The sequence below is a fragment of the Anolis sagrei genome, chromosome 5, assembly GCF_037176765.1.
Source record: "Anolis sagrei isolate rAnoSag1 chromosome 5, rAnoSag1.mat, whole genome shotgun sequence".
In the NCBI taxonomy this organism is placed as follows: domain Eukaryota; kingdom Metazoa; phylum Chordata; class Lepidosauria; order Squamata; family Dactyloidae; genus Anolis; species Anolis sagrei.
The window spans coordinates 37,059,771-37,073,921 of NC_090025.1; the positions used below are offsets into that span (position 1 = coordinate 37,059,771).

At 38.7% G+C, this 14,151-nt stretch overlaps 1 protein-coding gene across 1 annotated transcript in view; it reads left to right on the forward strand.

Moving 5' to 3' along the window:
• Positions 1-14,151, forward strand: part of AFG2A (AFG2 AAA ATPase homolog A) — a 202,782-nt gene that overhangs the window by 40,048 nt on the left and 148,583 nt on the right. The window lies entirely within an intron of this gene.

Here is a 14,151-nt window from a genome sequence, read left to right on the forward strand (position 1 = left end):
ATTGTACAGTTGCAATTGAATGATGTGAAAACAAGTCGATGGATCTTCATTAATTTTTGTGATATATTTTAATTGTGTGTCTTAAAACCATAGCTGTTGATAATATCAATATCCTAGCATGTCTGTTGCAATGATGAGCCTTTATTTTAGTTCATACTTACCGTGAAAGATAGGAATACCTCGATGAACTGCAATTCAACACTCTTACTTTGAAGTTGCTTGACCCATAAAAGCCATTTAAAGCTGATAGTAAAGTAATGGACTATCATTGAAAATGTGCGTGTTCATACATCAAATAGATACCAGTGTAGATGTAGTTGTGTATTGTTTTTGTATTTTATATAACTGATGATGTTATACATTTCTGGGCTCTGTTCTGCTCTGTTCAAAGAAGGGCATTTAGTATGGACCCTCTCTAAGTGATGGAACAAAGAAGTACTCAGTGACAAAAATTAAATTAAATTAGAAAAGTGAGGTTTTCTCCAAATTATAGAGGAAAACCCATTGATAAGTGTCTGAAATTTTAGAATATTGTTACTTCAAGATTTCTAAACAAGGCCTCAGAAAGTGTAGATTGTACATTTAGTTCTGTGTGGGTTCGGCAACAGAATATGACTAAAATGTCCCATCTTATTTCATACAGGGATTAATTATTTTTGAAAGAATGCAATTTTTGAAGCATCTTGTGCTTTGTATAACAACAGGTGTATATTGATACCCTGGAAAGAATATAGTAATTATAAGAGCAATATTAATCCGTTCATAGCAGCAAAAGTTAGAATTACCGTATATACTCGAGTCTAAGCCAACCTGAATATAAGCCAAGGCACCTAATTTTACCACAAAAACTGGGAAAACATATTTACTCAAGTATAAGCCGAGGGTGGGAAATGCAGCAGTTACTGGTAAATTTCAAAATAAAAATAGATACCAATAAAATTACATTAATTGAGGCATCAGTAGATTAAATGTTTTTGAATATTTACTTAAAACTGTAATTTAAGATACGACTGTCCAACTCTGATTAAACCATTGTTCTAACCTTCTTCAGTGTAAATGTGCTTACATATCCTTACAATAATAATAAAGAGAGTAAAATAATGGAAATGTAATAATAACAATAATAAAGTAAAATACTAAATGTAATAATAATGAATAGTAAAATAATACATGTAATAAAATAATAATACATAGAGTAAAACAATACATGTAATAATAATAATAAGAAGAAGAGTAAAATAATGTAATAATAGAGTAAAATAATTAACTATAATTAAAAGCAATAATAAATAGAGTAAAATAATAAATGTATACTCGAGTATAAGCTGAGGGGAGTTCTTTCAGTCTAAAAAAAGGGCCAAAAAAGTAGGCTTGTACTCGAGTATATATAGTAATCATGGAACATGAATCTGACACCAATTGAGGCAAAGCAGTTGCTGGTTTATTATCTGTTCTTCCCTTTAATGCAATTTGGTTGCTGTATGAACATATTCCGGTACCTCTGTCATATTTTCTCTGCTTTTTCCTGATGATACTTACAGTCTTGAAATGTTCTCCAGAGCATTATTTAATATATCTAAACCAATTGTTGCAGAAGTTGCAGATAAAGACAAAAATGCCAAATGCAGGTAGTTTTCATAAGAGTTAGAAGCTGCCCAATATGATAAAGAGCTGAGGAAGAGATAGTGAGTTCATTGGGTCCTTTTGAAGAAGATTTCTATTTATTTGGCAAGATGTACTTCCTAACCTGCCATCTTATCTGGAGATTGATGGAGAAGGGGAAAAATGCAGGCTCGGCTTAGCTTCTTTGGAGATAGGAGTGTGACCTTGTGTAATCATGTTCTACTGGGAGACATCTGTTTTTGAAGCCTAAGAAAGAGCAGAGCAGGACTCAAATATTTTATTGTCAAATCTAAACCATATGGGAGGTAAAATATGTAACATAGTTCTCATAAAATTCGTCTGAAATTAAACGATGTAGGAAACCAGACCAGGCACTTATTGGAAATGGCCTGTTTTTACAGGCTGATTTTCCACAGTAGGAATTTGTAAAAGCATTAGAGATGCTAATGATTTGTAGCCTTGAGATCCATTTCCTCTTCTATAGTCAAGGAAACACCTGTGGATATTATCTCTCTAGCCCCCAACTGTTTCCCCCCTACAAATACCTTGTGTCCTTTCCTAGAAAGTACGTTTGAAACCTCCCCTGGTTATAATTTTGCCTAATTATTGGCAGCATTTGAAGAAAATAATCTGGAACACTGAATGCTGCAGGTGGCTTACTTTTGTGCTAAGGAATTACATTTTTTTATCTGCTGTCCCTAGATATAAAATAGAAAAGTGTACAGCTGTATACATTTTAGGTCCAATTAAAGGAGAGGAAAGATTATCCATAGAATGCAATGTCTTTTTTATTGGTAGGTAAAGATAAAGGTAAAGATTTTCCCCTGACATTAAGTCCAGTTGTGTCTGACTCTGGGGGTTGGTGCGCATCTGCATTTCTAAGCTCAGCAGTTTAACCCACTGCGTCACCGAGGTCTCCATACATCTTTATTGGTACTTTTGTCAAAGTGGTAACCATGTTGCCTTAATAAGAATAAAACTTTATTTATACTCTGCCACTGTCTCCCAAAGGGACTTGGATAGCTCACAAAGCATGCCAAGATTCAAATACACAAAATACAATAAGTGCATAAACAATAACACAAATGCAATATCAAACAACATAACATCATAAGTCCTACTGGTTAAAAGTCAATAAAATGCAACAATAGCTGCAGATATAAAACAAACTGCAAACAATATCAGTTTCATAAAGTGCAAGGTGATATAATCTCTTGGTCCTCAAATATAGTCAGTAAAAATCTAAATATGATCAAAGGCTTGTCTAAAAAGTCATGTTTTCAATTTTGTGTGGGAGGCCTGGAGAGTGGGGCCTAGCCTGATTTCTCTCCGGAGGGTATTCCAAAGCTGGGGGGACACCACCAAGAAGGCCCCCTCTCTCATTCCCACCAACCGCACTTGAGACGGAGGTGGGACTGAGAGAAGGGCCTCTCTGGCAGATCTCAGCGCCCGCACTGGTTCGAAGAAGGAGATGCAGTCTCAAAGATAGGTTGAACCTGAACCGTGTTCTAGATGTTGTTGGATTGCAACTCCCAATATTCATGATCCATTGGCTATGCTTGGTTAAGCAGATGGCAGTTGCAATTCAACGTGTGTGCACAATTCCTAGCCTGAATATGGACTGAATTAAATATTAATGAATTTGAATCAAACTAGATTTCTGAAAGAAAAAAGATTTTGACTTTTACAAATTACAAATTAGGATAAATTAGGATTGGGTTACAAAGAACAGCACAGGGAGGAATTTGCATGAAAGTGGGGGAAAGAACTGTCCCTATTATTAGAAGATACAGTTGTTCTTGTATTGCCTTGATAAATTGGGCAAAATGCTGACCAACATTTTCCTACATCATCTATATAAAACATATTCACAGTGTATATGAAACTGTAGGAAGTTGGAATGGTTTAAGAAACATGTACATCCCTATGACAGGGCTATAAAACTTGTCATCATTTAGGTCAGCATGTTTCAGGCTATCCGATGTGAGAGACTGGCAATGTTTTTTCCACTATGAAAGGGACGGGGACCATGTTTACGCTTCTTAACTAATACCGTTTCTTTCATTCCTTCGAACATGCTGCAGACTAGTAGCTCATAGATCGGCATCAGTCCCACAGATCACTACTTTGAGTAGGAAACTTCTAGATGGTGGACTCTAATGTATGTCTGCCATGTCTGACATGACCAATGGTCAGGAGAGGACCCAAGTTCATGTTCCTTGCTATAGAAATTTATTGTGCTTTCTTATGACTACCTACCTATTATTTAGAGATGCTTGGGTTTGGAGGCAGGGGAGAAGCAAGAAAATTGCCAGGCAGTGGAGAAGAAAATATGCATGATCTGCACATTTTAAATAAAGGGATGGAGGCATATCATGGATTTCCAAAGTGGGACTGAGAGTATAAAATGAGAGGTTTTGTTTTGAGGTGTTGTGGTTGTTCTTGCTGACTACCATAAAGCCATTTTGGCAGTAAGAGTTGTTAAAAGTATTTACTAAATCTCCTAAAAGCAGAGGTATATTTGGCATGTATTAAATGAAACTGGCCAATCCACAGTCCAAAATGCACCAGAAGGAACAATCTGTACTGTGGAAGAAAATGGATGCCTTTCCTATTTATCTGTGGTTCTGACTAATATTGGGTTTTCGTCAGATAGCTGTGTCTTCTTGGCATTATTGCAAAAAAGTAATCTGCGTTGAGGTCATGTCCACACGAATGTTCCAGATACAACTGCAGGCAAGAAGGAATGTTTGTTCCTAAATAATCCTTCCCTTGTCAAAGCTTCAGATTCTTAACAAATTGTGCAGCTGCAAAGAATTATGGGTACTTTTAATTCCTTGGTATCCTGACCATGTAAAACCTAATTCCACTGACCAGTGGGAGACTGCCAAGAGGAAATGGCTCGGTAATTAAACTTGAAGGTGATGAATGAACATGGCTCTGTGCAAATGCTGTTCAGACAGTCTGTTTGCTGAACTTGGGATATCTACGTGCTTTGGAAATGGGATGCTGTTTATACATGTAGAATTGTGGGGAATTTGCGGCACTAGACATGTTAGTTGCTTTTTGTTCTTTATAAGCACTTTCAGGCATGAAAAAGTGTGGGTTGGAGAGAACACCGCTCTTACATTCCTCTCTTTTTTTAAAGCAAGCCCCTTGCTGTACATTATAGAAGGCAGAAAACTATATAAGAAACCTAGTTTGCTTCTTGAAGCCAGGAAGAAAAGCCTGTGAAAAGAATGGTAACCACTATGTTCTCAAATGTAGCTATTTAGAGAACATTTGATTATATTTTATGTGCATATGAGTATTTTATTTTATGCTCTGGTCTTGCAAGATGAAGTGGTAAAATGAAAGAGTTGCAGTCCAAAATCGACAATCAGACTTCAGGTTCAGCTGTTATTAATTAGACTCTGGAAACAATAAATATGCATTCAGATATTCTTAGCATTTTTGTAAATGTAGTATATTGTTCTGTGTCAAAGCACATTATCTTAAAATTTGTTAAATCAAGAGTGTCACTTTGAAAGGGAAAATCCAACTTGGATTTTAGACCTGATGCTGGATCCATGAAGCTGTGATAGCTTCACATACCAGATTGTTATTGCTTATTCGTTCAGTTCGTTCTTAGGGAATTAAAAACTTGGATGTTCCATCGTGCCTTTGATTAGGCAGTTTCACCAGAGAACTATCTCGTTCCTACTCTGAGCCATGCACTTTATTCTTGGCCCACCTATTGGTTACTCAACACTTTCTAAGGGTATTCCTCAGCCTCTGTTCACTTGAATCCTGCTCTTTCCACTGGCCCCCATCTCGGAATCGTTGCAATTATTTGAACCTGATTCCAGGTTTGAACTTTATCTCAGCCCTTATTGTTTTAATATGATGTTTTGTGATTGTGTTATGTTTTTATTTTATTGATTTTAATGCTCTTTTTATTGTAACGTGGGCTTGTCCCCTTGTAAGCTGCCCTGAGTCCCTTCGGGGAGATGGTGGCAGGGTATAAGAATAAAGTTGTTGTTGTTGTTGTTGTTATTCTGACTCTTCGTGACTTCATGGACCAGCCCACACCAGAGCTCCCTGTCAGCCGTCGCCACCCCCAGCTCCTTCGAGGTCAAGCCAGTAACTTCTAGGATACCATCCATCCATCTTGCCCTTGGTCAGCACCTCTTCCTTTTCCCTTTCATTTTCCCAATTATCATTATGTTCTCCAAACTTTCCTGTCTTCTCATTATGTGGCCAAAGTATTTCATCTTTGCCTCTAATATCCATCACTCCAATGAGCAGTCAGAATGTTGTAATGACAAGCTACCTCTGTTCTTGTCACTGGTTAACAGTTGCATGTTATCAGTAAACTCTTGTTATCACTGCCTTAGTTTTTCAGCTAGTTCATCAGTGAAACATTTCTCAGCTAGACCTGCATGCTTTGTGCATCTCACTAAAATGGTACAAAAATATTATTGGAGTCTTAAGAGTCTTAAGAGTAATATTGAGAGGGCTGTGAGTTCCCCAGCCCAGTACTATGGTTCATCCTCAGTGGCTTGTAGATTTCAAGTCGCAACTTGATTCCTCTAGCAGCAAATACTCTCATGTGCTCTGCTGTTTTCCCGTTGTCCCACTCATCAACTGCTGCTCATTCGAATTCTTCCTGTGGGAGTTTTACCTTTGAAAAACATGTGCTGCCTTTCCATTGACCCATGACTTGGGAAATTGATGATGCTTAAGCAAGAAGCATAAGTTTAACAAGTCCCCACATCTTCCTTGTATCTTTCACTTAACTGGAGAAATTGCTGCACTTGTCACTGTAAATCTTAGCGATTAACCTCAGCTTTAGACTGGAGTTTTCAACAAACTTGTTAGTAATTGCTTTTGAGTTTTTTCTCAATCTCATCAGAGGCAATAAACAAATCTTCATAGTATAGGTAAGGCATATAATTTCTTTTTCGCTTCCTAATATTTTCTGTCATGGTAGATGATGTACACTTGAGTTTCTTCTTTGGTTGCACTGTGGATGAACCTGGTTTTTGGAAAGTACTTTTGTTATAGTTTGCCATATTGAATTTATTTATTATTTATTTATCATATCAGAAGCAAACCAAGGGTACAGTTGAAAATGTATTTAAAAAACACAAAGTTTAAAAAATCTTGGCATTATATTAAATGTCCTTTGACCATACGCTGACCACTTGGAGTGCTATAAGGAGGTCCTCCATTGTGCATATGGCAGGGCTCAGACTGCATTGGAATAGGTGGTCTGTGGTTTGCTCTTCTCCACACTCGCATGTCATGGACTCCACTTTGTGGCCCCATTTCTTAAGGTTGGCTCTACATCTCGTGGTGCCAGAACAGCGCCTTCTAAGTCGCCCAGTGCCTTCCAAGTCGCCCAGTATTCCGTGTGACCAGGGGGGAGTTTCTCATTCAGTGTCAGCCATGACTTGAGGTTCCGGGTTTTAGCCTGCCACTTTTGGACTCCTGCTTTCTGACATGTTCCTGCGAGTATCTCTGTAGATCTTAGAAAACTATTTCTTGATTTAAGGCATTGGTGTGCTGCAACTTGCATATTCAGTTAGACTTGCATCATTTCCATACCCGTGGACATCATATGAATATGCCATTTCTAATGTCTTAAGTGAAAATGCTTTTATCTGGTGTTCAAAAAGGGAGTCTTATGTTATTATAGTGATGCTTCCATAATATTGGGGGGAAACTTGGCTGAGAGTATCAGTTGTTCTTTTTCTCCTGCTGGCTCTCAGAAGACTAACTCATTCTTCTTTTCTCTCTTCTGAGTATTGTGCAAGGCCCAATGTGCCATGTTTCTCTTTTTTCTTTTCAGACATTGTTACTCTGGTCTCACCAGTAAAGCATGCTGTGTGATTACTAGTGATATCTCATTTCATAATGAGATAAAAAAAACAACAGGATCTCATGAGCAAGAATGTTCAAAAACCAATTCAGATGTTAAATGGCAAAGAGTAAGAAGACTGGGGATAAGGAGTGAAGAGACAGACAAATGCTTCTCTTTGTATTATTAGTTGCAGAGAATTCTTCACTTTTACTTTTCTTAACGTTAGATGTTGTTGTATGCACAGTTCTAAGACATGGCTCTGCCAGGTATCATTTTTGGATCTCAAAACTATGCTCTTTTTTGTTCCAAGCAACTGTCAAACAAGTAAATCTTTCACTCCAGCCTCTTTCCCAGGTATGGATGCTTCTCATATATACCTGTGATCTTTTAGGCAAAGCAGACTCCCTAAGTAGTCTGAAGGTCTCGTAATGGTTTTTGAATTTGTTTCAACCAGAGGAACTATGGCACTCCAAATGTTTGACTCTACTGCCCTTGGTCTAAGTTAGTATCACCAATGGTGAATGAATGGCCTATTTTTTAAAAAAAATGTTTTGGTGGTTTATTTGTCTAGATCAGTAGTTCTCAACCTGTGGGTCCCCAGGTGTTTTGGCCTATAACTCCCAGAAATCCCAGCCAGTTTACCAGCTGTTAAGATTTCTGGGAGTTGAAGGCAAAAACATCTGGGGACCCACAGGTTGAGAACCACTGGTCTAAATACTCTGAAGCAGATACTGAACAGGTTTATGGAGAATTTTATAGCTGTGTCATTTCTTGTTCCCTTTTTATAGCATGTTGACAGATGCAGCAAGCCTTGGCACCACTTTCAATAGTTTTTGTTACAGTAAGTTGTAGCAGGACCGTGTGTGTGTGTGTTGAAGAAAAACCATATGATGGTAATTATTATATGCAGCTGGTAATGTAGGTCAACAAGCAATCTTGGACCACACCCAATAGGGTATAAATGTATGGGTTTTTAGAATACAGTTCTTGGGAGCTTTTTCTTTGAGGAGATTTATGCTCAAAGGCTCTGCTCTGAGGAGCAGGTTGGAGAGAAGCCGTTATACTATGGTGGAATAGCTGTTTGCTCAAGATTTATGTTTTGCTTTCTCATTTGACTTCAGATGAAGATGCCTTATTTTGTGTTACTTACAAAGACTATGTTATCTCTGTTATTAAGAGTAAAGTTTTTTTGTTCATTTCTACTCTTGTCTGTGAGTCTTGTGCATATGGGATGTGGCTAAGATCCGCTTGCTGCGCAACGGTTTTGTTGTGAATGAGTTAAATGGGATAGTCCTGCTTCACATTCTATAAATTTGTATCCTATTCACAACTTCACTTTTACCTTTCTTAATGTTAGATGTTGTTGTATGCACAGTACTAAGATATGGCTCTGCAAGGTATCATTTTTGGATCGCAAAACTATGCTCTTTTTTGTTCCAAGCAATTGTCAAACAGGTAAATCCTTCATGTTACCTTGAATTCCACAAAGATCCACTCAGTGTAGATATTTAGCAAAACACTTGGGTTGTGTGAATTGGATCAAGCTTTTTAAATATTAGAAAATCAAGTTTGAAATCTGAATGGTTTTTGGTTTAGGGCAAAAGCAGTTCTTATTGAAAATGAGACTGGTTAAATATTTTAGGGTTTTTTAAGGCTCCAGCTTGCAAACCCGGGTATTGTATTTAAATATTAATATAATGTTCTGTTGTAAGTGGAATCCACCTGTAGTGCATCCAGATTAAACATGCATTACTTCTACAATAGACATGATTGATTGCAGTTTTCAGCTTGAATCATTTCCAGGAATGTTCAGAATGAAAAATACTGAAGAGGAGGAAAGTGCGAAAGGAAAAAGAGGATGTTTCTTAAAGACAGCTGCATCGAAATAGACTAGATTAGCCTAATATCAAATTGTACCATCTTCCACTGATCAAAATAAAGTTTCTATCCTTATGTGTAATATTACTTTTACGCAGTTTTGCATTTCCTTTTCTAATTATCTATGTACAGGCAGTCCCTGAGTTACAAACATCTGACTTCTAAACTATTCATAGTTAAGAAAGGGGATGAGAGAACAGGAAATGAGCGAAATCTACCTCGGATGGGAAATCCACTCCTGAAAGAGTTATTGTGGGGAAAAGGTGTCTCCACTGAAGCTTTATCACCAATCCTTGTTTCTACAACTACCCAAATTTTTCAAAATCTAATTAGCACAGGGACAGAAGTGAGGTGAAATCTTCTGAACAGGGGCACAGGCAGCAAAACAAGCACAATATTTGGGAGATCATCCCTCTTTATTACCCTGCATTTAACTGGTTAAAAGGCCTGCCCCAGAGTACTTGGGGGAAATCTTAAGATTAAGATTTAAGATCTAGTCAGGGGGCGCTGTGGTTTTTAACTGTGAATTTTTAGTGTTGTTTGTGTTTAATTCTATTTTAATTTTTGCATATTTCTATATTTTAAATTGTATACGAATGCTTTTTATGACAAGCCACTTTGAGTCCCCTTTAAAACAGGGTACAAATAAATTTAATAATAATAATAATAATAATACTTGTGCCACAAATACCATCTGCCTGTGACAAAGTACTGGTGGGATCACGAAAATGAACATGTCAAACTACTCTGGGACTTCCGAATTCAGACTCACAGAGTTTTGGAGCACAATACTCCTGACTTCACAATCATGTTATAAAACGAAGTATGGATTGTCGATGTTGCAATCCCAGGTGACAGCAGGATTGAAGAGAAACAACTTGAAAAGATGACACAATACGAGGATTTAAAGATCGAACTGCAAAGACTCTGGCACAAGCCACTAAAGGTGGTCCCAGTGGCTGACAGCACACTGGGTGCAGTGCCTAAAGACCTTGGCCTGCACTTAAACACAATCGGCACTGACAGAATTACCATCTGTCAGCTGCAAAAGGCCACCCTACTGGGATCTGCATGCATTATTCACCGATACATCACACAATCCTAGACACTTGGAAAGTGTCCGACGTGCAATCCAATACAACAGCCAGCAGAGTGACCTTGTTTGCTGTGTACTAATATTGTTGTGTTCCAGATAATAATATTGTTAAAGGATATGCAAACATTAAAACAGAATTAAACACAAAGAGCACTTAAAATCAGAATTAAAATCCATCAAAACATATTCAAAGATAAAAAACCATAGCACCCTCTTACTAGATCTTAAAAACCTTCATCTTTTAAAGCCTGTCTGAATAAAAATGTTTTGGCCTGACACCGGAAGGACAGCAGGGTGGGGGCCAGGCCCGTAGTCAGGATTTTGATTCGGGGGGGGGGGGGGGGGAGGCTGAGTCTGAGTGAAAGAGGGTCTACCCTAGCAAACCTTTCGTATCGTTACCCCAATACCCCCATGCATATGAGATATATTGAGCATGGTGATCAGATCATAACAGTCTAAACCAGTAAGGCCTTTTCGCAGACCACCATGAAAATTTGGGGGGGGGGGTGAAGCCCCCAAAGCCCCCCCCCCCCCGGCTACATGTCTGGTGGGGGCCATTCTGGTTTCCCTGAGCAGGGAGTTGCAGAGTCAAAAAGCAGCCACTGAGAAGGAAGATCCGCTCTCTCGTTCACACCAACCGAGCTTTAGATGGAGATGGGACCAAGGGAAGGGCCTCTCCTGCAGATCTCAGGGCCTGGGCAGGTTCGTAAAAGGGGATGCAGTCGGCCAAATAGCTGACTAGCTGAAGTTTCTGAGCACTCTTCAGAGGCAGCCCCATGTTGTGCGCATTACAGGATATAATAGATTGTTTTGCTACACTTTTATCATGCTCTACAAATTGCTACTCAGACCTGCTTTATATATGATGTGTGTTTGATTCATGTAGACTGTAGGATAACACGTGCCTGACATTGATCATGAAATGTGATTTCACTCCTTCCTTTACACAATGAACATCAGGAAATTATTGATTAACTTTATATTGTCTTTCTGAAGAACTAGTCATTTATAAAAGCATGTCTGAAACATCAGGGACAAAATCTCAGGGGTTTATATGCCTGTTTGACAAATATCCATTAACAGGAATTGGTATCATCAAGTTTTGATTTTTCTGTTATTGAGACAGGGCTATTTTTCAAAAATGTACTCTGGAAAATGTGGTCCTGCCAAAGACATATTTCACCAATACTTGTGAAGGGAAGGAAATAAAACTGTGTGACAGTTAATTACAACCATGATAGTTGGACTGAAGGCTGACCTGGCAGGTGTGCCTTGCTGACAGCTTTCCTCCTGGGAAGGCCAGACAGAAATGTCAGTCTCCATACATTCTTCAGACTGTCTGATTGGGGCAACATTAGTGTGGGAGTGTGTTGGCAGGCAGGGAGCTTTGGTATTTTTGGAATGTTTTTACCTCCAAAGTTTCGAGATACATTAGAAATACTGGTACAGATGTTCATTTCAGTTTGTATCATTTTTTCCATTAGGAAATTAATAATTTCTTTGGAGGGGAGAAAAGCAAGAGTGGTCTTGCTGTGTACATCTAATTTCCAAGAGAGACTTCTCAGCTTGTATAAGAAGTGGAGAAAGCCAAATTTCTACCTGCTGTTTAAATTGAGGGGGAAATGTAGATCATGGGCTTCTGGTCAAAACAGTCAGAATAGGATTAAAGCAAAGGAACAATTAAAATTATGAAAAGCTCCATGTTCTCCTAGATTAGTGGATCTCAACCTGTGGGTTCCCAGGTGTTTAGGCCTACAACTCCCAGAAATCTCAGCCAGTTTACCAGCTGTTAGGATTTCTGGGAGTTCAAGGCCAAAACATCTGGGGACCCAAAGGTTGAGAACCACTGTCCTAGATGTATTTTTCATTCAGCTTTGTGAACGGAAGAAAAATTTAGCCCAACCTGTATTGTAGTACCCTAAACCACATTTCCCCAATATGATGCTTTTGAGATATAGCGGACTACAAATTCTGTTTCTAAAACATGACTGTGCTGATGGGGGTTCTAGTCCAAAACATCTAGAGGTTGTCAGTTTGGGAAAGTTGAGTTATCTTAGGGGGTGAACAACTTTCCATCTGTAGTTTGTGTTTGTACATTAGACTGAATGTGGTGAAGCAGGAGGTGCATCACACTGGATGTATTGCTTAGGTGATACTACTGAATTTGCTGCCATTATAAGATAGTTGTGGGGTGCAGGAGGTTGGTATAACACGATTTTGGACCATAAAACTCTGTAAAAGAAGAGTGTCTGCTTACTTTCCTGACTCAATAGAAAGGGATAAGAGTCACTAACATTTTGCTGCAGGCAACTAGTTTTGAAGTAGCCAGAGTGCCTAGGAATTACACGACAAAAATACATGGGGATGTGGGCTTGCATGTTTTGCCCATCTGCTGGCTTACCAGGATCAGAAGAAAAATGGCAAGGTAGAGCTCATGCAGATACATGGCTACCTAGATGACTATATTTCCTAATATCAAGCTTCCCAGTTTGGGACTCTTGAGGAAGTGTTTTCTATTAGTCCTGCGACTGTCACTGGTACATTTGGTGAGGACACTGAGGAGAAGCTTGTCTGTGGCGACTTCCAGATAGTGGTGGTAACAACAACAACAACAACTTTATTTTTAACCCACCACCATTTCCCAGAAGGGACCTAGGGCGGCTTACAGCACATAATAGTGCCATTAAAAACACATAAAATACATCAACATTTATAACAATAACAATACCAATTATGATAAGACAACATTTACAGACAACATTTACAGAAAACAGGAAAAATTAACTTAATTTAAATAAAATAATCAATAAAAACAGAGTAATCGCTGCTAATTAAAATGGGCAGTACAACCACATTAAAAGTAACATTATAGTTCCAGAGTCAATATCAGTTTGTTTGGTTATCTAATTTAGCTGGTGTCTTAGCCATTATCAAAGGTCTGCTTGAAATGGCAGACACTGAAGTGTGGGGGCTTGTCTAATTTCCCTGGGGAGGGCTTTTCAAAACCGAGGGGCCACCACTGAGAAGGCCCTCTCTCTCGTCCCCACTAGCCACACTTGAGATGGAGGTGGGACTGAGAGGAGAGCCTCCCTGGCAGATCTTAATGCCCGCACCAGTTCATAGGGTCATGAAGATAAGCTAGATCCAAACCGTGTAGGGCTTTGTAGATTATATCCTGCACTTTGAATTGGGACTGGAAACTTGTTGACAGCCAGCGGAGCTGCTTTAATAGGTGTGCTCCCTATAGCAGTGGTTCTCAACCTGTGGATCCCCATGTGTTTTGGCCAACAACTCCCAGAAATCTCAGCCAATTTACCAGCTGTGAGGATTTTTGGGAGTTGAAGGACAAAACATTGGGGACCCATAGGTTGAGAATCACTGCCCCATAGGTAGCCTCTGTTCATAGTCTGACTGCCAACCTTGTATTTGTGAGAAGACCTTCTACTTGTGGTAGACTTCTACCTGTGAGAAGTTAGCTAAGCCCCTTTCTCTGGTTCCTTTCCACCAGCAAGTAGGTGTTTAGAAATGTCTTTGGTAGTGAACAGTTGTATAAAGGTCTTTTAATGTGTCTACTGTACTGTATTTCAGTTTTATTACAGTACCATTTTATGTTTTAAGTGCCTTTGCAATTGTTTGCAATTATTTTTAATTTGACTGCTTATTGTTTTTAATGTGAGTTCTTTAAATGGTTTTAGCTTTATTTTAATGT